We start from the raw sequence: 27078 nt of genomic DNA on the forward strand, positions 1-27078 counted from the left end.
TAACACAGCTAAGGCAGCTCAACTCAGACATTAGGGTTCTATGTAAGGCTATATTCAGGAGACATGAAAAGCACCAAAATAAATAATGGACACAACAACAAAAACACATAGAAAATGTCATAGTCCTAACAGAGAGAATTGCGTTAAGATGATTTGAAGAAAAATGTATAACTACAGGTATAGATGTGCTTAGACCAAACACTGAGGGGGAAAAAGCAACACAAGTAGAGCATTAAATCCTGGTGTAACAGTATAACTTTAGACCGTCCCCTCGCCCATACCCGGGCGCGAACCAGGGACCCTCTGCACACATCAACAACAGTCACCCTCGAAGCATCGTTACCCATCGCTCCACAAAAGAACTACTACTTCAAGGTCTCAGAGCAAGTGCCGTCGCTAACTAAGCTAGCTGTTTCACATCCGTTACATTAGCAGGCAGGTCTGTAACTATGGGCAGCAGTGTCTACACATGGCTGAGGTGTGAACAACCATATCACCAGCACCATTCACACCCCAGCACTAGGTGCTCATTGACCTCTGTGAGCTCTTGCTCTCTCTCTGATGCAAGGTTGTGGGTGTGAGTCCTGCTTGAGCCAACCACCAAGTTAACTGCATTTCCTGAAAACATTGGATATGTTTTACCATGGTACAGTGATTTGTAAGCAGGTAAGCAGGGAACTGTAGAACTCTCATGGTTTACTGTTGAAAGTAAGGTAAGCCTTAGCTCTGTAGCTTACGAACTACTTTTGTCCCCACACAGTGGGTTTTCAACATTCCCAAACTGAATCATTTCTGTGTGTACTTTTCTGCCTTTGTTTTTGTTGGTCAGGGAAGACACTGGAGCAGCACGGAGAGGGAGAATATGAAGCCAAAACCAGGGATAGCCACATCGACATGGAGCAATTTGATGACGTGTATGTAGATGCTAGAGTTGTTCGTTTCAGGGTTGGAGTCAATTCCATGTTGATTCAGTCAATCCAGGAACTAGATTTGAAATGTTGTTTCATGAATAAAAAAGTGACATTTGACAGTAGCTTTTTTTAAATATATTTTTTTAATGTATGTTTTTTTATTTAATGTCAGTTTACTTCTCTGTTCCCTCCAGAGAGAAACCCCAGGGATAGAGTGTGGTTGGCCACACTAAGCTTCCATTGAGAAATGTTAAAGTGATGATCATCTGGTCTCAGATCTATTATAAGCGTCTTAACCTAATTGGCATGGCTCTTAATCCTCTGACCTCAGATGAGTGTGAGTAAACATCACTCGCCCTACAAACACTTGACAGTGTGTAGCACACCTGCCGCATCCAGCCAGTGCCACACACCCAGACAGGCTGTTTCTCTCAAACCCAACATAAACACAGACAGGGCCTGAGGACTGGTGTCTGGCACCAGGCTGTGTGTGTGTGTGTGTGTGTGTGTATGTGTGTGTGTGTGTGTGTGAGAGACCACAGGTATAGTAGGCCATGCCAAAGAGGGAATGGGCGAGAGAGAGAGAGCCCACTGGGCACAGACGTCAGTTCAACATCTTGTTTTGATTTACATTTGCTTGATTTGTCAACTAACCTGAATTCAATGTGGAATCAACAACACATGTCACCATGTCATTGGATTTAGGTTCAAAGTTGGGTGAATGAAATGACAAAATGTGCAAACATGAAGTACTTTTTTTCAAATCCAATCAGTTTTCCTCTCTCTCATTTAGTAAAAACATAGATTTTTGTTGTTGTTGATATTACGTGGAAACAACGTTGATTCAACCAGTTTTTGCCCAGTGGGAAGGGCAAATACACCAAAGAAGAGGGAGATAGAGAGCACCAAAAGCAGTGTTTTTACTAAATGAGAGCGAGGACGAACCCGAGCATGGGAGGGGTTCAATTACAGGGTGGAATTACATCATTGGCAGCTACAGTATAGCAACGTGGAGCGGAGTCGGCATAGACACCAATTTTACCTATCATCTGTATGCCATCTGTAAGACTCTCACATTAGCATAGGCAGGCTGCCCATTGAAACCTAGGGAAGGCTCTTTCCTTCTTTCTTTTGTTCTTTTCTATGACTTTTTCAGATCCACGGTCTGAATACCGGTATCTGCGTTATAAATAGTAGGCATTTTGGGTATGAGAAAAAATTAAGTTTTATATTACGTGACATTTTGAAAAAAACGGTGTATGCATGCTATTAATGCCAGGATATCGTACTCATTCGGCTTTTCATCTAGTACAATTCGCTGCACACTATGGAAGAAGAGAATTCAAGACTCACGAGTGTTTGACAACAGCTGATAATCAGCCGAGGGGACGCAGCTGTACCAAAATGAACGAATGGCTGGAATCAACATAATTCTCAGTAGGAGGAGCCTAGTATGCTGATATTTGTTGCTTACCGCGTTTGTTTTTACTGAACAGTACATTCTAAACAGTATGTCGTACGATTAGTACACAGTATGCAGTTGAAGTAAGTAGTAGGCAAGACAGATTTCTGTCACATAATATAACACTTTATTTTTTATATATACATGACTCTTTCACTTCTAAAGCACTGATATCGCTTTGCAGTTGGAAGATGCCAACATGGGTTTCTGAGTCCAAGCGCCCAAAGAAGTGTATATTTTTCTACTATCTGATTATGCTTTTTAGATCCAAGCACTACCCTTTACTTGACTCTAATTCAAGAACAGGGTGCTTCATGGGATTGCTATGAGTGTGCTCCCGCAGTAGATTCTGCCTCCAGGGTGGCTAGTCACGGCTGACGTGGACCCCCACGGATGAAAAACAGAAATAGTGCTAGGTTTTCATACTGGGCCAGATGCGGTGACCTCACCATTGCTTCCTGCCTGTGTAAGCTTCCCACTTTGATCATCTGTGAACCCACATCACTGTGGCAGCCATTTTGGTTCAGACCAGAAGGAAACACCCTACAGGAAACGTACTTCGATCTGGATTAAAGAGAGTGGTCCACTCATAAAATGAAGAATGAGAATCTCTATGGGTCCACAGCCTTTTCAAGACATAACAATACATGCTATATAGATTCCTTAGGGGTAAATACTTTGGCATTTTCTTAGTGGTAAATACTCTGGTAAGTACTCTGACCTGAGGGGGAGACATTGCAATCTCTATTCAATATTCAATCCTTTCCTTTCCACTCTTACTGATGCCACAGAGGCAAAATATATAGTGGTATTTTCTCACTAGTAGAAAAATCTGAAATTTCAGTGGCGCCATTGTTCTTCCCACATGCTCTATGTCAGACAGTCCAGAACTTGGTTAGACCATTGCACATTGTTCAATGGGGGTCGGCCAAAGAGAGGGGTGTGTAATGGAACATTCCTGGCTGAATAACAAAAGTGAAAACAGATGATGAAATTGACAATGTGGAGGTATATTTCCAAATTGAATTCATGTGTTTTCCTGGTCTTGAGAAAGCCATACTCACTGTACAGTATTCACTGAAAATAACTACCTTTTTAAAACTCTGCAATGTTGTTCAATATTCTATAGTTTAATATTTAGAGTAATATTTACTTTCACAATATAATTACACTAGTTAATTCAACTCCTATGGAGACTATTTTGGGGTTTATATGGTCTCATTTGAGGTGGAAGTGTAAAGTCTAATTTACATAATGTGTCATTTAAAAGGGAGGATGTCCAGCAATTTTACATCCACAATGTACATTCAGAATGCATGTCAGAGTAAGGAGGAGGGTACCATCATGTGAGACTATGTACATCATGGGGCGGCAAGGTAGCCTAGTGGTAACGTTGGACTAGTAACCGGAAGGTTGCAAATTCAAATCCCGAGCTGTCGTTCTGCCCCTGAACAGGCAGTTAACCCACTGTTCCTAGGCCGTCATTGAAAATAAGAATTTGTTCAAAAAAAAAAAAAAAAATGTAACCTGGAACAGCCTTCTCAGTAATGGATGCAATAAATCCAACCATTTACAGATGAGATTAGTTTTGGAAAATGTATGTTACATATAATTGTGTAGTACAAGATCAAAATTAATCAATGTACATATTAAAACAAACAATTTAAAAAATCAACCTTCAACAGTGCATGCTGGGAATTAGGAGACATTTGTGGTTACTCCATAGTTTTAACTCCCTGTCTCTGGTTGCTCTTAATGGAGTTAAAAGTACTCAGTCTCAAATCAACTCCAGTTATCAACACTAACTCCGGGAGCGTATAACTCTGTCGAGGGTTAAGATAACTCCAGTAGAGTAAATTTAGTTTGTTTTACTCTGTGATTTCAACTCTCCTTGATTTACTGTGTAGCTAACTATAACGGACACCAACAAATCAAATCAAATCAAATGTATTTATATAGCCCTTCGTACATCAGCTGATATCTCAAAGTGCTGTACAGAAACCCAGCCTAAAACCCCAAACAGCAAGCAATGCAGGTGTAGAAGCACGGTGGCTAGGAAAAACTCCCTAGAAAGGCCAAAACCTAGGAAGAAACCTAGAGAGGAACCAGGCTATGTGGGGTGGCCAGTCCTCTTCTGGCTGTGCCGGGTGGAGATTATAACAGAACATGGCCAAGATTTTCAAATGTTCATAAATGACCAGCATGGTCGAATAATAATAAGGCAGAACAGTTGAAACTGGAGCAGCAGCACAGTCAGGTGGACTGGGGACAGCAAGGAGTCATCATGTCAGGTAGTCCTGGGGCATGGTCCTAGGGCTCAGGTCCTCCGAGAGAGAGAAAGAAAGAGAGAATTAGAGAGAACATATGTGGGGTGGCCAGTCCTCTTCTGGCTGTGCCGGGTGGAGATTATAACAGAACATGGCCAAGATGTTCAAATGTTCATAAATGACCAGCATGGTCGAATAATAGTAAGGCAGAACAGTTGAAACTGGAGCAGCAGCATGGCCAGGTGGACTGGGGACAGCAAGGAGTCATCATGTCAGGTAGTCCTGGGGCATGGTCCTAGGGCTCAGGTCAGTTGAAACTGGAACAGCAGCATGGCCAGGTGGACTGGGGACAGCAAGGAGTCATCATGTCAGGTAGTCCTGGGGCATGGTCCTAGGACTGGGGAATACCAACACAATTGCATATATATCACACCTGGAATTTCTGAAGACACACTGACATTGGGACGACTGGTAAACACTTAAACGGTAAGCCACCGACAGAAACCACCTAGCAAACCTACAGTAGCCTAGCATTCTTTGAAAAATGTTGATATTTGAATAAATGTCCCATAAATATTCCCCAAATTTTTCCAAATTATATTGCTAATTTTGGTGTCTTTTCAGCATTAAAGGGCAAAGTATGTTTTGTGACCTCAGACTGTGATTGTCTGAACTAGGAGTTGATTTAATTACCTTTTAATTAAACTAGAATGGGCCTAAGGGGAAATCCATGGTTTAGCAACAGACTATGACTGCACACACACTGAATGTTAATGCACCTATAGCATGCATCACGGCGTGTTCACTAGAAAATAATTCATTGGGAAACCAGCTGTTAGAGAATTATTCTAGCCTTATTTTATCTAAATGGATTCTTGGTTGAATATCACTGCAGTCAGTCTAGAGGCCTTTTTCTCCAGCTTGGCTGGAAATACTGTCCAGACCTGCGCAGCCTCGGAAAAACAGCTCTTGGAGCAGCGATTAGGTTTACCCTTCCCCCCGTCGTACAGCGTTCCAGTATGGTAAAATTAGTCAGAGAGTGAGCTCAGCTGCCTGTCTGGAGACGACATTAACTCCCTGTCTTCTATCTGGGTCTCTGGTCCTCTGGTTCAGTTCTGCACAGACACCGGGAGGAACTGAGGAAAGAGAACGGGTGAAAGAAAGAGAAAAGGAGAGAGTGAAAGAGAAGTGGATCAAAGAGGATATATTTAGAGAGGGAGTACAGGGAAAGGAGAGGAACAGAATATGTTGGAGAGATTGCTACAGCGGTTATAGAGAAAAAACCCTGATTGTTTTTAAGGAATATTAAATATAGAATTTATCATTCTCTTTAAGGTTGTAGATATATCAAGATGTGTGTACCTTGTGTACAACACTTAAATACAACTTGTGTGAAGAGCTACAGGCTTTTAATGGAACTAAAGCAACAACAAAAAAAGCCCAGGAATTGTCTCCTGTAGATGATGAGGCCTACGTGATGTAGTGGGGAAAGAATGCTCTCAGTAGTGCAGCCTGCCTGTTGAGAGCTGGAACTTACAATCCTCTCTCCATTAGAAGGCAGCGACAGGGCAGTACAGCACCTACCAAGCAGCGCTGTGTAAACAATCAGTATTTCCCCTTACATCACACACTCGGCACCCACGGTCCAATTAACTGCTGCAAAGGATCATGGGTAGAGGTCGGACCTATAGCCATGTCACTTCCTCTTCTATGCTTTCGTTGTGTTATGGTAAAGAAAAATGGATTAGTAAAACCAGTCATGGCCAACATTTGGTGTAATGTCTATCATTTGTTCTAAAATAAAGAATTAGAACATGTCCCTGTTGGGCAAGCTGCATGTCTGGAGTTTTTACTTTACTTGGTGTGTGTCTGTGTGTGAAAACTCTCAAGGTTAACGAATGCCGTTAACGACGTCACAGTTTTTCTTTTTCACCATTCACTAGAGGTCCTGCTGCTCAGTATCCTGGACATCATGAAACACAACGTCGGCGGAGGTATTAGTAGTCAGGACTGTAAGGTGAGGTTAGAGAAGGCCTGTGAAGGAGAGTAACAGGTGCACTGCTTCTTTGAAAATGCCTTTGGGGAAAGGTCATCAGAAAGAGGCCTCAAAGCTGAAATCCACAGTTGGTGAAACGGCCACGTCCATTTTGCGATATTACAACAACCAAGGAGCTATTTCAAACACCAAACAGTTTTTTTCCCTTGGACTTCATTGCACGATGGAACAGCAGAATTTGTACTGAAACTTTTTGTTTTACCACGATTCTGGATCAACAAAACATAAACAAAACATAAACAATGACCAAGTCGCTTGGGGTGAACAGTGGCGCTGTTTCACCATTAACCAGAAGGGGAAAATATGCACCCAATATACATATACATATTTTCTTCTTTTTTTCGCTCTTACTGTTCGTTAGCAATTTTTCCAAAAATATTCCAAAAGGTTTCACCATGGCGCATTTGATTTTATATAACGCGCCAAAGGGTTTTTAAAGGGTTTTTACACACTTGTCTCTCGTCTGCCATTTTTCTCTCTTGTCTTCTCCCTGCCTCTAGTGACCACAAATGATACCTTGGCATGTGGAGTTAAGTCTCACCTTCCCAACCTCATCCCCGTGTTGACGGTAAATGAATCTCCCAAACCACTGAGTGAGTTAGCAGTTCTAGCGGGTTCAGTTGTATAATGATGCCACAGTAGAAGCGTTTGAACTGAACTTTTACTCAGACAAACTGGCACGGAACACATTTGCAGCACGTTGCTGAAAAGTAGTAGAGACAATAGGCCTATTTCGATGTAAGGAGAAATACTTTTACATATCATTCACAAAAATGTTTGCCTGCCAATTCAAATCCCATCACAGCATGCAGGTATGTTACCAAGGGTGACACAGCTACCACATCAATCATAAAATGATTTATTTGAGCTCAAATCAACAGGGAACTGTTTTTTTTTTGGAGAGAGAGAGAGATTTCGGGATGTCATTTGAGAAATCTGGTTTCTTGTGTTCGACAGATTGTCCTCAAACAACACTGTGACCCTGCCCAACCTCTCACAGCACTGTCCAGCAGGGAGCTAGGAAATGAAGGGCGACTGGGTTGATGTTTCAAACAAATACTGTATCTGGAGCTCGAGTCAAGTCAAGGGTCAGATTTCTACATATAAAGGGGAACCATTCAAGGTTCATGCAGATGACAACAAAGGGTCTTTTAAACACTGAAATATAACATTTAACATACTGGATCATATTTAAGCGTAATGTGCACAGATGAACACAGAGCTTTAACGTATGCTTTACCTGTGTCACCGTTTTGAGGGAATGGGTAAGTCTACCTCTGGTCTGTGTGTAGGTGTATCGTATTCCCCCATGGGCTGATTTCCAAGGCAGGAAAGAACGGTCGGGGTAGTCAAATGTTACCAAGTTAAGTAAAAGAGAGATTAAGAGAGGGAGGGAATTGGGAGAAGGAAGGATTCCTACAGCTGACTAGAAATGACCATGGTGGTCCCAGTTTGATCATGGTAAAGCATACTGAACCCAATCCTTCGAGATCATTGTAGTCAAAGCTGGACTTTAGGGACAACTTCTCATGACCACTGCTGTGCTGTTTATTTAAATGATAAATGTTCCTCTATGAAAATATAATGATTCCTCTTGAATGATTAATCCATCTTCCTCCCTACTCATTCATGTCCTGCCATTGTCTATTGTCAACGCTGGAAAGTAGCGTAAAAGCCAGCACCATCCTCTTTCTGAATCCTCAATTTAAATGACACCCTATTGGGGGACAAGTTCTCAATTAACTTGCTAGCTTGAAGAATAGTTAACATGCAGTGTTTCCTCTTAATAACGTGTCACAAAGGGAAGAGAAATCCCAGCAAAATCCTAGAAATCGCAATGTGTCGAGGGGTTAACCACCTTTTGATCCAGCGTATCCTGTACAAGACGGGCCTGTGGGTCAGTGGGACGGGGCTAGCGCCAGACTCTTGGCAGTATGTCCTAACTCCTAATCCCTTCGATGGGCTTCTCAGACAGACCGCCCCCATCCCGTCCTTGTTCTTCATCACGCCCTCTGGCATGTGCTGAGTAGGAGGCTCTCTGGGATCAGCTTGCTCCCTGCAGCTACGTTTAGGTTGGCAGCTAGCCAGGAGACAACAGAACGTTTAATTTGAAATGCCATTGCTAGCACCCTCACTGAGCGGTTGTGGGAATGAGAGAAATACCTGTCATGCTGTGTCTCATATCAAACCTTGATTGGCAACATCAGATACATTGCTGTTACAAGGCATGGCATTATTATGCTAATAGAGTGCAAACGATATGCTAATATACACTGAACAAAAATAGCCATGCAACAAGTTCAAAGATTTTACTGAGTTACAGTTCATATAAGGAAATCAGTCAATGGAAATAAATGAATTAGGCCACAATCTATGGATTTCACATGGGTGGACCTGGGATGGGTGGACGTGGGAGGGCATAGGCCTACCCACTTGGGAGCCAGGCCCAGCTAATCAGAATATATATTTTCCCCACAAAAGGGCTTTACTACACACAGAAATACGATCCAACAGGTGAAGAAGCCAGATGTGGAGGTCCTGGGGTGGAGTGGTTACACGTGGTCTGCACTTGTAAGGCCGGTTGGATGCACCGCCAAATTCTCTAAAATGACGTTGGAGTCCGCTTATGTTAGAGAAATTAACATTACATTCTCTGGCAACAGCTCTGGTGGACATTCCTGCTGTCAGCATACCAATTACACGCTCCCTCAAAACTTGAGACATCTGTGGCGTTGTGTGACAAAACTACACATTTTAGAGTGGCTTTTTATTGTCCCCAGCACAAGGTGCACCTCTGTAACGCTCATGCTGTTTAATCAGTTTCTTGATATGCTACACCTGTTAGGTGGATGGATTGTCTTGGCAAAGGATAAATACTCACTAACAGGGATGTAAACACATTTGTGCACAACATTTTAGATAAATAATATTTTGGTGTGCATGGAACATTTCAGGGATCTTTTATTTCAGTTCGTGAAACATGGGACCAACACTTTACATACTGTGTTTATATTTTTGTTCCATATAGAAAGGGTGGTAAGTCATAGCCAAATCTCTCTCATTCTGCATTTGACGGTAACGCCTATAGATAGGCATGTATCACAGACAGAACATTGTAGTAGGTAGTTCATGAAAAGGTTTGTTAAATTTACACTTCCTCCCTTGGTTGTCCCAAAGCTCTGTGCTTAGAACTTATCCCCTGTACACACCATATTAGCAAAACAACACAACAAGAACCACATTTGACCGACATCTGGTAACGTTTAGTGCCAGGTTTCCATGGGGACTCCTCCAAGCTGCGAAACGGTGTAAATCTCTCTCCTCCTCAGCTTTACATGTGAACACTGCCTGAATGGTGTCTGGGTTTAATGGACCTGCAAACTCAAAGATAGGGAGGGTAACCTATGGGGATGACTGCCATCCCTATGAAAGGTCAACGTTCAGGTTATGGGTGCAGTTGTCCACACCAGCTTCAGAGGATTGGTCCCTGGAGGCCATCTGACGTGTCTGCTTCTGTAGACATGGCCCAAGTTCTAAAATGGCCAACTTTCAGTAATACTCCATTTTACGGGGTCCTTATTACGTAATTACACCCACAAGTATTGTAATTCATTGTAATAATTCATAGTTACACTGTAATAACATGTAAATGCGGTCTGCAATTGCAGAGGTCTAACAATGCCACATTTCAGCCTGAACAAACCACATAAGTGTTAGCCAATTGAAAACCGACCACCTCATTGACACAACTCTGCAATAAAGATCTGGCGTCTGATGCCCATACCCAATGGCAAAAAAGGGTTCACAAAGGGTTCACATAAAAAATATACTTTCAATTGTTAAATCATTTAACAGAACATCTGGCCATGAGTCAATTACTTTAAACATAAAAAAACATTAAATAAACAGCTATGCTTAAAAGTGTGAATCATTCGTGCTTGCCAAATTGTAAACCTAATAATGGTTTATAAATGCACTTAAAGTGGTCATTATAACTCTTAACTCCATCGTGTAACCTTGCAAGGGTTTCACTGTTGAGGAACATTCTCACTTTTGGAAGGGATGCATTGGTGAAATTATTTATTTATCCCATAATGTCAAGATCTGCCCATCTGGGCAACACGTTCAAAATAACGACAAACTCGAACGTGCCCACGTGTTGACACTGACATCATGTAACAGGGCAAAGACCGGGTCGAGAAGGTCAGTGGGCAAAATTCTGACATCAATGAATGCCGTGAAATAAACCGTGTTGTAAGTCAGAAACGTCAACACAGGACAGAGAGTACTTTTCTATGCAATTTGTTTGAGCTTTTTTGGATACATGCATTCTGCTGGATGAGTTAGCCAGCTAGCTAACTGTTAATGTTAATGTTAACTGGAGCTAACTGGAGTAAATGTTAGCTAGCGCTTTTGTGGGGGATACCAACTAGGCTAGCGAACTACATTAGTTACTATCTGCAGCAGTTGTCACCAACCTATTCTGACTCAAGATCACATTCACAGTCAAAAAGCAAGCCAAGATCTACCAACAAATAAATAAAGGATGACTTCAAAAAATGTATCATTAACCTAATAAAAACAGTTCTGTAGGAATAAGGTTTGTGCAGTAGGCCTAATACAGTATCACAGCATATTGGCTATATGCCTGGCAATATTGCTCTTCTCAAATCTAAACAAATTAATTACATCTATATTTAAAATTGAGCTTTGATAGCAAAATAGATTCGTTGGTGGAGCACTTGCGAGGCTCAGCTGAGCATAAATTGAAATAGTTTGCAAAAAATTAGCTTTTTTATTTTACTGGACTGATGGTACTTGCATCTGTCATGGTGCTTTCAAGACAACTGGGTAATCGGGGACGAATAAAATGAGGTCAAATCATGACGTCAGTGATTTTCAGGTCGGAAAGTCAGAGTTCTAGAATGCCCAATTTCCGACATGGAATTCCGAGTTGGAGTTCCCAGTTGTCGTGAACGCACTGAAGTCAGAAGTCTGAGATTTCCGAGTTCCCTGTTGTTTTGAGCATTACTCTCAGTGGGGGAGGGGGGGAGAGTGCAACAGAGGGTCCACCTCTCACGGTCCCATCTCTCTCCATCCTTTCCTCCGGTGAGGCTGACCAGAGAGAGGGGACACCTTGTTCCACCTGATGGCGAAAATCGAGTCTCACCACATCTGCCTCATACATTAATTAATGTTGTTCCTACTACCAGAGAAAGTGAAATATTCCTTGATATTAAAATGGACACGACAAGCTGCGAATAATAATAATAATAATAATAATAAAACGCAGGATTATCTATACACTTGGCTACTCATTCATTGTAGCTGCAACACATGTGGAAGTAGCGAGAAGTGTTTTTTGTTTTGTAAAAGTGTTGAATAAAAACAGTGCTGAATAAAGCAAGCATGAACTCACTCATAAAAACAGCAGCTCTTTGCTGTATTCTATGACAGTCTCTTTCTGGTCATCGTTTGAAAAGTTCTGTAATCTCATGTAGACTAGTATAAAACTTTGCTGTGGCCGGGGTCATGGAAGCTGTAGGCACGGTGATTTAAGCTGATTGGCCAGCGCAGTAGGCACACTCAATTTAGCCACAGATCTCCCAGTTGGCCGGGTAGACGGAGTTTGTCTTTTCAGACAAATGAAATGGTTCAAAATGGGAACACTTGGCCTACCCGGTGCGCAGAGCTTCTGAATCAAGTGCACCTACCGGCAACCGCACAACAGAAATTTAAAAAAAGAGCCCAAGCCTTTATAATTGGCTTTTCTACAGAAATGTTTGATGATACACTAGGAATATCTGTCGGTGACCACTGATCTACAGAATAGACGTTCCATGTAATCTGTTTCTTTTCCATTTTGATTAGCTAGCATGCTAGCTAGTTTTCTAGCCATGACTTGCTAGCTAGCTACCTAAAGCTGGAAAATATGCTATTGTCGCTACTCGCTAGCTAACTAGCTAGCTAACGTTAGCTGGGCTCAATGGTCTTATCTTCCTGAACCTTGTGGCCTATGCCTATATCTTTGTTTAATCCACTTTTTAAAAATCTAACAATACAAATCCTTATTATTTTGTAAGAAATGGAAGGTCTTTTAACATGTAATAAAGTTGACTAAAGTAGAAGCTCATCTTTTGTTTGTAAGTATTTTCATTTGGTAATGAGTAATAAGAAATTATATAGAAATGACTCCTAGGTAACTTTAAAGTTGTACTTCACTTTAAATAGTTAAATGCTGTGTAACAACTAGTGACAATCTTGTACTCATGCAGATATTACAGATATGTACTCTGATGTATTAGTGTGTTTGTATTTATTTTCAGAAGCTGACGATTTTAGATTTTCAGAATGTGTAACGTACTTTGTAGCTACACAATTACAAGTAAGTACACTTCAAGATACACTTAATTTTAACGAGCTAAATCCTGTGCAACACCTAGTAATTACATTGTACTTATGCAGATATTGCATGAACTCTTGTGTACTAGTTTATTTATTTTCTCACTTGGATGGTGCTTCAAGAAGCTTTAAGATTAGGCCCAGGTTGTCAGGATGGGTAACGTACTACAGTATATAAGTACACATTAATTACAAGTACCCCTCAAGATACACTTAATTTGAAATAATCCTGTTTTAAAACCTAGTAAATGCAATGCACTTATGTAGAGAGTACATGCACTCTGTGCTGTACATGTGGGTTTATCCTCTCACTTGGATGGCAAGGAGGCTCAGAGGGGTTGGGTTAAATGCGGAAGACATATTTCAGTTGAATGCATTCAGTTGTACAACTGACTAGGTATCCCTTTCCTTTTCCCTTTCAGGTTGCCATAATGGGTAATAATGGGTACACATGAATTATACGTAAATACGTCAAATTAAAATCTGGAATGACACCCGTATGGTTGACCCAAGTCAGTGAGGTTGACCTATATCTGATCTGTTTTTGTAAACTCAACCAAGGTAACCCAATTTTTAGACTTCGTGGGCAAGTGATAGCAACAACAGTGAGTGGAGTGCGCATTCACAGGTAGGTAATTAGAGCCTATTGATCCTCCAACCTTTAATCTCGGACACCCAGTGCATCTGTCCACAAGAGATTACAACCTTGTGACAGTTATTACTGATAGGATTCAACTGAAGAAACTAAACACAAAATTGGTGAATTAAGTGGAAACTTGCCCATTTTGTAAAAAGCATTTGTTGCTACACCTCTGAAATGACAGACTGCAATTACCACCAAATACATGTGCTTATTACAGTGTAACTATGAGTTTACCACAATACTTGCTACATGTAACTACACTGTAACAAGGACCCCTTAAAATGTTTATTTTATTTTATTCATTTATTTCACCTTTATTTAGCCAGGTAGGCAAATTGAGAACAAGTTCTCATGTACAATTACGACCTGGCCCAGATAAAGCAAAGCAGTCCGACACATACAACGACACAGAGTTACGCATGGAGTAAAACAAACATACAGTCAATAATACAGTAGAAACAAGTCTATATACAATGTGAGCAAATGAGGTGAGATAAGGGAGGTAAAGGCAAAAAAAGGCAATGGTGGCAAAGTAAATACAATATAGCAAGTAAAACACTGGAATGGTAGATTTGCAGTGGAAGAATGTGCAAAGTAGAAATAAAAATAATGGGGGTGCAAAGGAGCAAAATAAATAAATAAATAAAATAAAATAAATACAGTAGGGAAAGAGGTAGATGTTTGGGCTAAATTATAGATGGGCTATGTACAGGTGCAGTAATCTGTGAGCTGCTCTGACAGCTGGTGCTTAAAGCTAGCGAGGGAGATAAGTGTTTCCAATTTCAGATATATTTGTAGTTCGTTCCAGTCATTGGCAGCAGAGAACTGAAAGGAGAGGCGGCCAAAGAAAGAATTGGTTTTGTGGGTGACCAGAGAGATATACCTGCTGGAGCGCGTGATACAGGTGGGTGATGCTATGGTGACCAGCGAGCTGAGATAAGGGGGGACTTGACCTAGCAGGGTCTTGTAGATGACCTGGAGCCAGTGGGTTTGGCGACGAGTATGAAGCGAGGGCCTGCCAACGAGAGCATACAGGTCGCAATGGTGGGTAGTATATGAGGCTTTGGTGACAAAATGGATAGCACTGTGATAGACTGCATCCAATTTGTTGAGTAGGGTATTGGAGGCTATTTTGTAAATGACATAGCCGAAGTCGAGGATTGGTAGGATGGTCAGTTTTACAAGGGTATGTTTGGCAGCATGAGTGAAGGATTCTTTGTTGAAAAATAGGAAGCCAAATCTAGATTTAACTTTGGATTGGAGATGTTTGATGTGGGTCTGGAAGGAGAGTTTACAGTCTAACCAGACACCTAGGTATTTGTAGTTGTCCACGTATTCTAAGTCAGAGCCGTCCAGAGTAGTGATGTTGGACAGGTGTACAGGTGCAGGCAGCGATCGGTTGAAGAGCATGCATTTAGTTTTACTTGTATTTGAGAGCAATTGGAGGCCACGGAAGTAGAGTTGTATGGCATTGAAGCTTGCCTGGAGGGTTGATAACACAGTGTCCAAAGAAGGGCCAGAAGTATACAGAATGGTGTCGTCTTCTTAGAAGTGGATCAGAGACTCACCAGCAGCAAGAGTGACATCATTGATGTATACAGAGAAGAGAGTCGGTCCAAGAATTGAACCCTGTGGCACCCCCATAGAGACTGCCAGAGGTCCGGACAACAGACCCTTCGATTTGACACCCTGAACTCTATCAGAGAAGTAGTTGGTGAACCAGGCGAGGCAATCATTTGAGAAACCAAGGCTGTCGAGTCTGCCGATTTTTAAAAGTAGAAGTTCAAATTGTTTGGGTACAGACCTGGATAGTAGGACAGAACTCTGCAGGCTATCTTTGCAGTAGATTGCAACATTGCCCCCTTTGGCAGTTCTATCTTGCCTGAAAATGTTGTAGTTAGGGATGAAAATGTCAGAATTTTTGGTGGTCTTCCTAAGCCAGGAATCAGACACAGCTAGAACATCCGGGTTGGCAGAGTGTGCTAAAGCAGTGAATAAAACAAACTTAGGGAGGAGGCTTCTAATGTTAACATGCATGAAACCAAGGCTATTACGGTTACAGAAGTCATCAAAAGAGAGCGCCTGGGGAATAGGAGTGGAGCTAGGCACTGCAGGGCCTGGATTCAAAAATGAAGTGTTACCCAACTTTCCTCAGCAGCTATCAGCTAGTTTCCTTCTTTGTTGACCAGGAGTTGCATTTCCTTTTACATTAAGTGAAAAAATATATATAATCCACAAGGCAGTTAACCCACTGTTCCTAGGTCGTCATTGAAAATAAGAATGTGTTCTTAACTGACTTGCCTAGTTAAATAAAGGTCAAATAAAACATTTAATCCATTTGAATGGATAAGGTGCTAGTTTTAGCAGTTGGCAGTGTGGTACAGCAAGTCCATGGCAAGAGGTGAAAAATCCAGCGCCTTCCATTTTGACCCCAGATGTTTTCCCCATCAGCGCAGACTCAGTGGCTGCTGTGCCTCATTGGCTCTGGGGGTAAAGTTCTGAATGCACAGGTCGACGGCGTAAGAGCTCCATGGTTGCGTTTGAGCTTTTTTCATAGGTTGATTCAATTTACCTGTAAACACTTAATGAACAAACTAAATGAAAAATAAGCCCTGTATGTTACATGAATTATAGTAAGGAAACAATGAGAATTCGTTGCATATTACAAACAATTCTTATAGACTTCATGAATGTAATATCACACGTAAAAACAACGCAGGAACATGTTGACAAGAATTGCATTTTGTGTACTCTCACACAAATACAGGGCCTCTCCAGTCATAGTAGGAGCATTCCCCCATCTCTTCCTTCTATGTCATCCAAGTGATGCTGAAGGCTGTCTTACCACAGGATAGAAACCAGATGACCCATGCCAGCCCGCTGTAGGATAATGCTTGGCTTAACCCCTAGTGTTGCCTTTCTAAAAACCCTCGATTGATTTCGCCTTTGACCAGCTTTGGTTCTGGACCATTACAATCCGATGTTGATGTAACCTCTAAATAGCCGAATTTTGGCCTGAAAGACACAATAGTGGAGCGTTAAAAGAGGTATTGTTTTGAAAATCTATCTAGTAATTTTTGCTCACGTTCGGGCGTTTAGCTAACGTTGGAAGAGGCAAGCAGCAGCACCCTCCATGACCGGGCCAGGACCACAGAAACGACCCAGCCCAGGGCTTTGAATAGCTGCCACCACTGCCCTCTTCTTAATTTCACTCTCCCCCTCTCTCAGTTAGAGCCAGTCTAAAATAGCAGAGTCAATTGATTTAATAAGCACATGAACCAGAGATATTTGAAAATTCACTCCCTACTGGAAAGCAGCAGAACGGCTTTTACAAGAGAAATGGGTCTTTTGTATGAGTGGATAGAGTTTTCTTGAGTTGGTGATGGAGGCCAGCGATGAATTACAGGCCATCTATATCTGAACTCCGTTGAAGGGCAGTCAAATGAGATCACGAAGAACACTTCCAGTAGCCTTTTAATCTTTCTGAAGTGACAACCTTTAGAAATGGTACAGTGCTAACTTCCCACCTGTGTTGGATCAAGTGATGAGAAAAGCATCAGGAAAGTAATTCTGAGCCTCCACCCGCCCAGCTAAAAAATGCTACACAAGTCAAATTGAATTGGACGTTATGATGTGTCTTTTACAATGTGTCTTGGGATCAGATATTGTGTGTTGGGTATGGGTAACCGGAGAGCATCCCTCTACCAAATGTTTTTAGGAGGGGCTGGTAGTGAGGCCTAGGATCACAGGAAGGATGACCTATGGAACTCCGGGTCAATACAGGTCTGCAATAAATCACCCGAAATGGGCATAAACAAAACCCGCTCAACACAAACTCCTAAAGCCCTGCTTCTCTTCTCCCAAGCTAAAGCATACACTTTGCGTTTGCAAAATCTGGAACAACTGTATTCGGGTTACTAAATTATAGCCTTGACTTGGACTGTTTGGGGTTTGTTTTCCCAAGGCAGAGTTCTGGCCATGAGGCGATGGGGAGATGGAAAGAGAAGAGAGCTTTCCGACGTGGCACTGTGACGTACCGACCAACCAAAGCCCAGAAGACAATCACCAACCCGCCACAAGACAAATGAGAGGGGGAGGGAAAGAGGCAGGGAAAGTGAGTGAGGGAGGGATGAGGAGAAAAACAGTGAGAGCAGTGGAGAAAGCAAGAACTAAATAGGACGCGAAGGGGAGAGAGGGGGGATCGGATGGGGGAGGGGGTGTTCTCTTCTCGCTGCAGAAGACGAGAGTTACCAACGGCACATATTGCTTGAATTAAATTGCAGGGGAGGGGAAAGGGAAAAAAGAAAAAGGATTTGCATTCTTTTCCATTGAGGTCAGTGTTTTGCTACCTCCCTGACCGAGTTGCCTGGCCTGAACGGGGAGCAGTGGCTTCCACATCAGACCTGAGATCCTGCTTACCCTTATCTGATGACGTGACCACAACCTTCCCCGTCAAATAGATTGCTTATGCCATATTCAGCATCACAATGGTGTCGACCCTAGAAGTCCCTGATCTGGTACTGTGATGGTAGTCTTGAGCTGATGATATTTAGCTATATATTTCAGTGTACCTTCTCTGTGTCTTACGTCTTTGCCTTGACTTATCAGGAAGGGCTGGATAGGTGGAAGCAATAACAAACCATGGCTACAACCCCCATCGCTCCCCAGTCAACTTTATCCACATTGAGTTTGTTGTATATTTTTGGAGAACAATAAACAAACAGATAAAATAGACCCAGTGATTGCATCGCCACCAGATGGAAGATATTTATGTGTATTTAAGTGCCAAGGTGGAATTCTCTGGACGCCTCTTCCGGTCAGCTAAAAAAAGCGAAGCTTTTGTACATGTACAGTATTCTCTATTTTCCGCACAGATTTATTTCCGCATCTTTTCCCTCAAAAGCTCCCCGTTTATTGGGCACAATCATAACACATGGTTATCGTTACCTTTTTTTGAAGAATTGAAGTGAAGTAATTTCTCTTTTGTTTGAACTCCACACATTTATTGAGCAATACAGTTTTTATTATTCATATCCTACACGTTTGTTTTTAGCCATGGCTGGTATGGATGGATTGAGTTGGAATGTGTCATAGATGAGGTAGGTGCTGTATGTAGCAGGTCTTCACTTACCTGATAACAGTACTAGCTTCTGCGTACCCCTTACGTTCGGGGTGCCAAAGTGATTGATGAACATCAGATGGATGCCCCCCACCCACCCACCACATATACCAGGGTGCACCCCTCCCCCCACATAAAAAAAATCGATATACCCCAATACCATTCTCATAGACTGGAACTCCACCTGGATTTGGTAGTTTCCGGCAAACAGAATGGGGCAGCAGTACAGTCCCAGAGCTCAGTACCTTACACTCTTAATCCCCCATGTTAGATCTTTCCATTAGACCCAACCCCCACAATCTTTAAATGTACACAGTCAACCATCTGGGTTCATCCCCCCCCATCTCTTTTCTCTCTCTGCCAGACTCCTCCTCTCGCTCGCTCTCCCTCACTCTCGCTGTCTGCCTTTCTGAACCCCTCCCTCACTCTGTCTCTCTGAACCTTGGTCCAACTATTCACACACTTTAAAAAATCCGTTACCACTCTCTCTCTTTTTCTCTCTCTCGCTCTCAATTCAATTCAAAGGCTTTTCTCTCTCTCTCTCTCTCTCTCTCTCTCTCTCTCTCCCTCCTTCCTCCTCCTTCTCTGCACTATTGTATTTCCTCCCCCTCTGATTCCTCTTTTTATCATGAACTCATTTTCTTCCCTTCGTTTTGTGCTATCACTTCCAGACTGCACCTCTTGTTCAGTCTTTCCATTACGCTTCCCTTCCCCAATCTCCATATTTTACGACTGTAACTGCGTTTTGACTGTAACTGCATTCTGACTGTAACTGCATTCTGACTAACTGCATTCTGACTGTAATTGCATTCTGACTGTTATTGCCTTGCTCGTTTATCTTAATCTGCCATATTCTCCTCTTTGAGTTAATTTGAGTAATTTCACCCCAATCTTTCTTCCTCACTCTATACCATTCCCCTCTCTCACACTCATGACTACATGTATAAGCCAATAGTCAAGTCAATCATGAATCCCCTCCCCCTCTCCATTTCCCAAATGCTCAGCACCACCCTCATCAGAATGAGTTATAGCCTGATACGTTACGGTGCTGTGTGTGTGGCATGTGGTCCACAGTCCCTGTGACTCAGAGGCACACTGCAGTGGGTACCTCCTATCTCCAAGCCCTCTCTCCCAAGGTCCTCCCCTACACCGCAGGCAAGCAGCAGTATGGGTTCCGGAGGAAGCCTCCCCCTTAAGAACTGATCCATGGTCAGATTTGGGATGTATATCTCATGGTCGCCGTTACGTCTGAGTTAGATCTGAGGTTATAGGGACGATGTGTAACCCGGGGCCAGACACACGTACAAGGCACAATGGAGACTCCCCCGGGCTCATCTATGACAAGTCCCAGTGGGCTTTGACTGTTTATAAAGACAGAGAGGGATGCATGGGGTTAGTGTTACAAAGCAGAAGATCCAAAGAATTCTCGGAGGAAAAAGACTAGGCTTACGTGTATGGCCACCCAATTCAAACGTTCTGTTTGTGATTGGCTGGATGTGTTTTTAAATTTGTTTAACTCACACTGAAAGAAAGGTTAAGCACAGAACAGAGTCTGAGATTCAGTTCTGCTACTAGAGCAATCTCAACATTATCACAGCATCAACCTAGGAGGGGAGAGATTTGAAATACTGTAGCTCCGGAATCCAGAACTTTCCGAGTAAATGTGTTTTTCAGGCCCAGTGTTACGTTTCTGCATAGTGAATCATGACCAAACTCACCCAGAGACCTCAAGGGAACCGGCAATCAGGAAACCAAGAAAAAAAAAACTACAGTCCAAGACGCAGACCGAGACTACGTTTCCCTCACTCGCTCCCCCACTTCTGTTACTCCCTTTTTCTCCCTCTTTCCCATCCTTCTGTCTGGTTTTCTCTTTCCGTCTCTCTACTATTCTCTAGCCTCTCATGGTCATTTTTTTTGGTTCTGTTTGGAATTATTTTACTGTGTCTCATTTTGTCATTCTTTTGTCTCACTTCACGTCTCTCCATCTACTGTATATGTGTTTATTTCTGCTCTTAACATTTCTTACTCTAACTTGGTATTTGGCCATTCTGTTTTTATCTTTTGCTCCAGTTGTATTCTCTCTCTCTCTCTCCTGCTCTCTCTCTCTCTCTCTCTCTCTCTCTCTCAGTGTTCTCTTGGCAGGCAGTGTAGATTGTAGAGGCATGGGCTGTGTGGGTAGCATGCTCTGTTTACAAGGGGAAGTCTTGAGCGCTGCACCAAGGACCTCCTGCCTGCACAAACCAAAACAGGAAGTGGGTGCTTGTCATTCCACAAAATGGGAGGGGCTACTATAATCATTTGTACAAAAGGATTCACCATTTGCTGAACTTCATACAATTATAGAGTACATGACAGTGATGGATGGATTACCATAATGAGCACTCTTTCACATATTTTTTTTTTGTTTTGTTTTTGCTGAGTCATTCAATTTGGTAAAGAATCAAACATTTGATCTCAGAACGGGTCTTCTATTTTTCAACATACAGTGAGGTAATAATGTACCCATCCAGATCACCAACAGCTAACTCCACATCCTTAAACCATCCACAAATACTTTGCATTACAAACCCCAAAGTGGTAGTTTCTCACAATACTTCTGTATGCAACGTCTGTTTTTGTGTGTTTTTTTACAGCTGTGCCAAATGCTGCTTTTGCAAATGTGTGACATTATGTACTGTGCAAAAATGTGCATTTTTATGAACACCAAATGCCTATGAGGTAAAGGTCTGTCATTTCCCAAAACACTCTTGGGACAATAATTAGAGCTTTGGGAGAGAAGGGGGCTTGTTCACACACGTTATAGGCCTAATACTTTAAAATGTTGAAAATCCAGCTAGAACATTTGGCTTTTTGGAAGTTGTGAGAAGGTACGTTTTTGGTTTCCCATTGGTTGTGGGAAAGAAGCCATACATTTCTTGACCAGTAAAACAGTGAAAAACGTGCCCGGGAACATTAATTTTTATGTTTCAGGGAGGTTCTGAGAACATTTTACTGTGGTTCCCTGAAACATTTCCTGGGATGTTTTCATTAACGTTCTGAGAAGACTTAATAAAACTTCTAACTTACTTTGACTGTTTTTAACTCTAAGCAGCAATAGGACACCTTTGCAATTAATTTGCTTAGGCATTAATCATGCAAACACATTTCTTTTTGAGTGTGGCATCAGTGAGATTCAAACCACTAATCTTCTGTTCTCAATCCATGGAATTAGTCCACGGAGCCACCAGGATGGAGCTATAATGCCATGTTTTTTTTTTAAACTCATGCAAAGCTGTTAATTTTAGTCTATTCAAACATACCCAATTTCAAAGTAAACAAGCACTCATTAAGATCAAGTGTGGCCAATTAGTGGGGTGACCAACACACCTAAACACACTTAGAGGATAGAGAGGGTTTTGCTGACGCTGAGAACAGAATGTATATATTTTTAAATAACATTCTTAGATTTTACTCCAAACATTACTAAAGTTTTCTTGTGGTTTTTATGGAAAGTTTTCTTAACGTTTCCGTAACTATTTGAGAACATGCCTTCAAATACAACCACGAGGAAACCTGGTAATCAAATTGTTCTGAGAACGTTAAGAAACAACGTTCTTCTGTGGGAATTTCAGTACAGGTTTCCTCATGTTTCTATTTAAAGTCATGTTCTCAGAACATTAAGAAAACATTCAGTAAAAACCACAAGGAAACATTAGTAATGTTCAAAGAACAATGTTATTGAAAAACATATACATTCCTGTCTCAGCATCAACAAAGCGCTCTCGATCCTCTATCCACTAATTGGCCACACCTAATCTTAATGAGTGCTTGTTTCCTTCGAAATTATGTGTGTTCTAATCGACTAAAATGAACAGATTTGTATGAGTAAAAAAATAAATAATTGTCCACTATACTAATTCCATGGATAGATAATAGAAGATCATAGGTTTGAATGTCACTGACGCCATGCCACAATAAAAAAAGTGTTTTTGTGATTAATGCCTAAGCAAATTCATTTCCATGTGTCCCATCTATGCTTGGATTTCATAACAGAAGCTAGCAGTGATATTAAATGCCTTATTGAATCATTCAGTGAAGGTTTTATGGAAGTTATTCAAAAACCTCAAAATAACCTAGAATTTCAGTTCTCAGAATGATAATAATACCTCCCAGGAAAACTTTCAGGGAACCATCATATAACATTCTCAGAACCTTCCTGCAACCTAAAAATGAACATTCCCCGAACAGGAAAAATGTTTAACTTCCGTTCTCGGAATGTTTAAAAAACCTTCAGTTTTACCGGTCAGGAAACATATGGCTTTGTTCCCAGAACCAATAGGTAACCAAAAATGTACATTCCCACAACTTCCAAAGAACCAAATGTGCTAGTTGGGAAGCACTATCGTGCACCATTCACAGAATGTTGTGAGAAGGTTGTATGCAAAATAACCATAGGACGACCACTCTCTCACCAAGCTTTAAGAAACATATCGTTTTCAGAACGTTATGTGCTAGTTGGGAACTTCATATTTCCTTCCAGGAGGGGCTTGATCTACTAGTATGCTAACATCAGGGTCAACCCCTGACAGCCAACCCCCCACCATATTAAGCAATCATCAGTTATCCTGGGGTGGATTCAGTTTTGGGGAAGTGTTCAGAATGAATGAATGAATGACATTTTATTTTCGTGTCAAATCGGCAGTTGGCAACCTTATAGGATTAATTGACACATAAACAAACGTTACAATAATTCACTGTGATAATTCAGTGATAATTCTTCTTCTGTGTTCTCTGCAGTGCACATTGCATAAAGGGTAAACAATACATATTTAAAAATATATATATATTTCAATACATAATAGTAAAAAAGGTTATCCAAACAGTAACTAGATACATACAAATATACATACACACATACATTACATATATAGATAAAAAATACAGAAAAATTAAACGGAAGGCATTTGAACCCAGCCTGGCACAAAGCGAAGATTTATATGGAAGACAGGCCTATACACAATCTATATATATATATATATATATACACACGTGCCATTTGCCACATAGAAGCTAAATATTTTTAGAATTTAATTATAGGTAGTCCTTTTTCTTGTATTCCAAGCTTTTATCTAAATATTCCGCAAACAGAAATACACAATGGACAAAAAAATATTTCAGTTTCTCCTCATCACTCAGCCACATAATGCCAGGGTATATCTGGTGGGCTTTCCGGAATAAGAGTTTCTCCTCATCACTCAGCCACATAATGCCAGGGTATATCTGGTGGGCTTTCCGGAATAAGAGCGAGCATATATTGTGGCAGAAAGGGAAATCTTCCATTTCACCAAAATACCAACGTGTTTCAATACGCAGAGGCAATATCCTTCATCTTACCTGTTCACATAGCGATTTCTTGTTTTTAGGTAGGTTAAACATAATCTCTCTCACACACAAATTCACCCTTAAACAAAAGGTTCTCAATTTGGGTTTTTGATTAATCTCCTCCACCCATTTTTTTTTCTCATATTGCATCAACAGTTGTTTAAAAAAATATATCTATGTCTCCCATAATTTGATTTTCGTACACATGTTCACAGTCAGACTGCTGGAAAAGGTCAGACATTTCAGTTTCCCAGGCTCCCCATATGGATAGATCCCATTGGAAAAAACGCTACTGCCTATTCTGGTAATTGGCATATCCAATAATCATTCCAAAGTCTCACCATACAGGCCTTCCATCTCACCTCACAGGGTCCCCAGCTCATGTCCCCAGTTATTGTCATACAGGCCTTCCATCTCACCTCACAGGGTTCCCAGCTCATGTCCCCAGTTATTGTCATACAGGCCTTCCATCTCACCTCACAGGGTCCCCAGCTCATGTCCCCAGTTATTGTCATACAGGCCTTCCATCTCACCTCACAGGGTCCCCAGCTCATGTCCCCAGTTATTGTCATACAGGCCTTCCATCTCACCTCACAGGGTCCCCAGCTCATGTCCCCAGTTATTGTCATACAGGCCTTCCATCTTTATTTTTTTATTTCACCTTTATTTAACCAGGTAAGCAAGTTGAGAACAAGTTCTCATTTACAATTGCGACCTGGCCAAGATAAAGCAAAGCAGTTCGACACATATAACGACACAGAGTTACACATGGAGTAAAACAAACATACAGTCAATAATACAGTAAAAAAAACAAGTCTATATACAATGTGAGCAAATTAGGTGAGAAGGGAGGTAAAGGCAAAAAAGGCCATGGTGGCAAAGTAAATACAATATAGCAAGTAGAACACTGGAATGGTAGTTTTGCAATGGAAGAATGTGCAAAGTAGAAATAAAAATAATGGGGTGCAAAGGAGCAAAATAAATAAATAAATTAAATACAGTTGGGAAAGAGGTAGTTGTTTGGGCTAAATTATAGGTGGGCTATGTACAGGTGCAGTAATCTGTGAGCTGCTCTGACAGTTGGTGCTTAAAGCTAGTGAGGGAGATAAGTGTTTCCAATCTCACCTCACAGGGTCCCCAGCTCATGTCCCCAGTTATTGTCATACAGGCCTTCCATCTCACCTCACAGGGTCCCCAGCTCATGTCCCCAGTTATTGTCATACAGGCCTTCCATCTCACCTCACAGGGTTCCCAGCTCATGTCCCCAGTTATTGTCATACAGGCCTTCCATCTCACCTCACAGGGTCCCCAGCTCATGTCCCCAGTTATTGTCATACAGGCCTTCCATCTCACCTCACAGGGTTCCCAGCTCATGTCCCCAGTTATTGTCATACAGGCCTTCCATCTCACCTCACAGGGTTCCCAGCTCATGTCCCCAGTTATTGTCATACAGGCCTTCCATCTCACCTCACAGGGTCCCCAGCTCATGTCCCCAGTTATTGCAAATATAGGTGCAAACTTGTGGACACCTAAAAAGTAACGTACTGCTCTGTTATGGACATGTTTGTTTTTTTGAGATACCTCTAAGCACCCCACACTCCTGCTGAATAGTCCAGAACAGGACAAACGCATGTCTGATACAGTTTGGAATACGTAGCAACACGTAACCAATAGCTTTAAGTCTTTTTTCTTCCTATAACTCTTCTAAGATCTCTACTTCCTGAGTCGGCCAGGACAGTTGTTCTGTATAGAAAGGTCATATGTTCATCATTAAAAAGACTCAAATATTTACAATTGCTAGTAAACTCTTCACCAAAACGGAAAAACACTTCTCTTACTTAGTACCTGGTTTTCTAAAATGCATCATCTGTGTTTTTGTCTGGTTGCTCATGAGTCTCCATCTTTTGAACCAATTGACTGCACACAATAATATGTTCTGCAGGTCTTGTTCAGTTTCTGCCATCAAAATAATATCATCAGCATATAAAAGGATACTTAGCATTTCATCATCCTATCTTACTCCAATTTTCAACTGTTCTAATTTATTTTGCCAAATCATTAATAAACATAGCAAACAAAGTCTGTGATAAGGCGTCTCCTTGTTTTACCCCGAGTTAGTGGGAAACCAGTCTGACGATATTCATTAACATGCACACAAGCAATTGGTACTTTGTAAAGAGACTGGATTGCGGGAAAAAATATCCCATCAATCCCTGTCTTTAGCAAACTGTAGGCTAAAAGATCCCTAGATATAAAATCAAAAACTCTCTGGAAATCAATGAAACAGGCTCATCTTCGTGTAATCTATTTCTGACTCTTGTAGAGACCGAGAAGATATGATCTATTCAGGCTCTGGATTTGCAGATAGAAATGTAAGGAACAGCACTAACAGATTGAGTTGGTGGTGAAAGTTGCCCCCGACATGCATTGGCAGTTTTCCATTTCACCTCTTACTGATGACAGTTAACATTGAAGCTGGATAAGCTGATCCTAGATCTGTGCCACTGCCTAGTGTCAATTTCTCCCTAGAGCCTTGACTTTTACATTGCCCGGGCTCTGCTTGCTCTCTTTGGCAAGATGGCGACCACAGTGATGCAGGCCCTTGTGATATAGCTGAGGTTGCCAAATTAAAGGGCTATGGCGGCCCATAAAAGTATGGAGGACATCAAATCATCACCACTATCCTCACACAAAGACATCTCGCTGGAATAGGGGAGTAGAGAATGAGAGCGGGCTTGTGTCTTACACTCAGCAGGATGACTGGTTGGGATCAGTTTTGGGGTGGACATAAAAACAGCTTAGATTGACCTCAATAAGGAAGTAACAAAGCAGGGTCAATAAGTTAGTCCGCTTACTA

The sequence above is a fragment of the Oncorhynchus nerka genome, linkage group LG26, assembly GCF_034236695.1.
Source record: "Oncorhynchus nerka isolate Pitt River linkage group LG26, Oner_Uvic_2.0, whole genome shotgun sequence".
NCBI lineage: Eukaryota > Metazoa > Chordata > Actinopteri > Salmoniformes > Salmonidae > Oncorhynchus > Oncorhynchus nerka.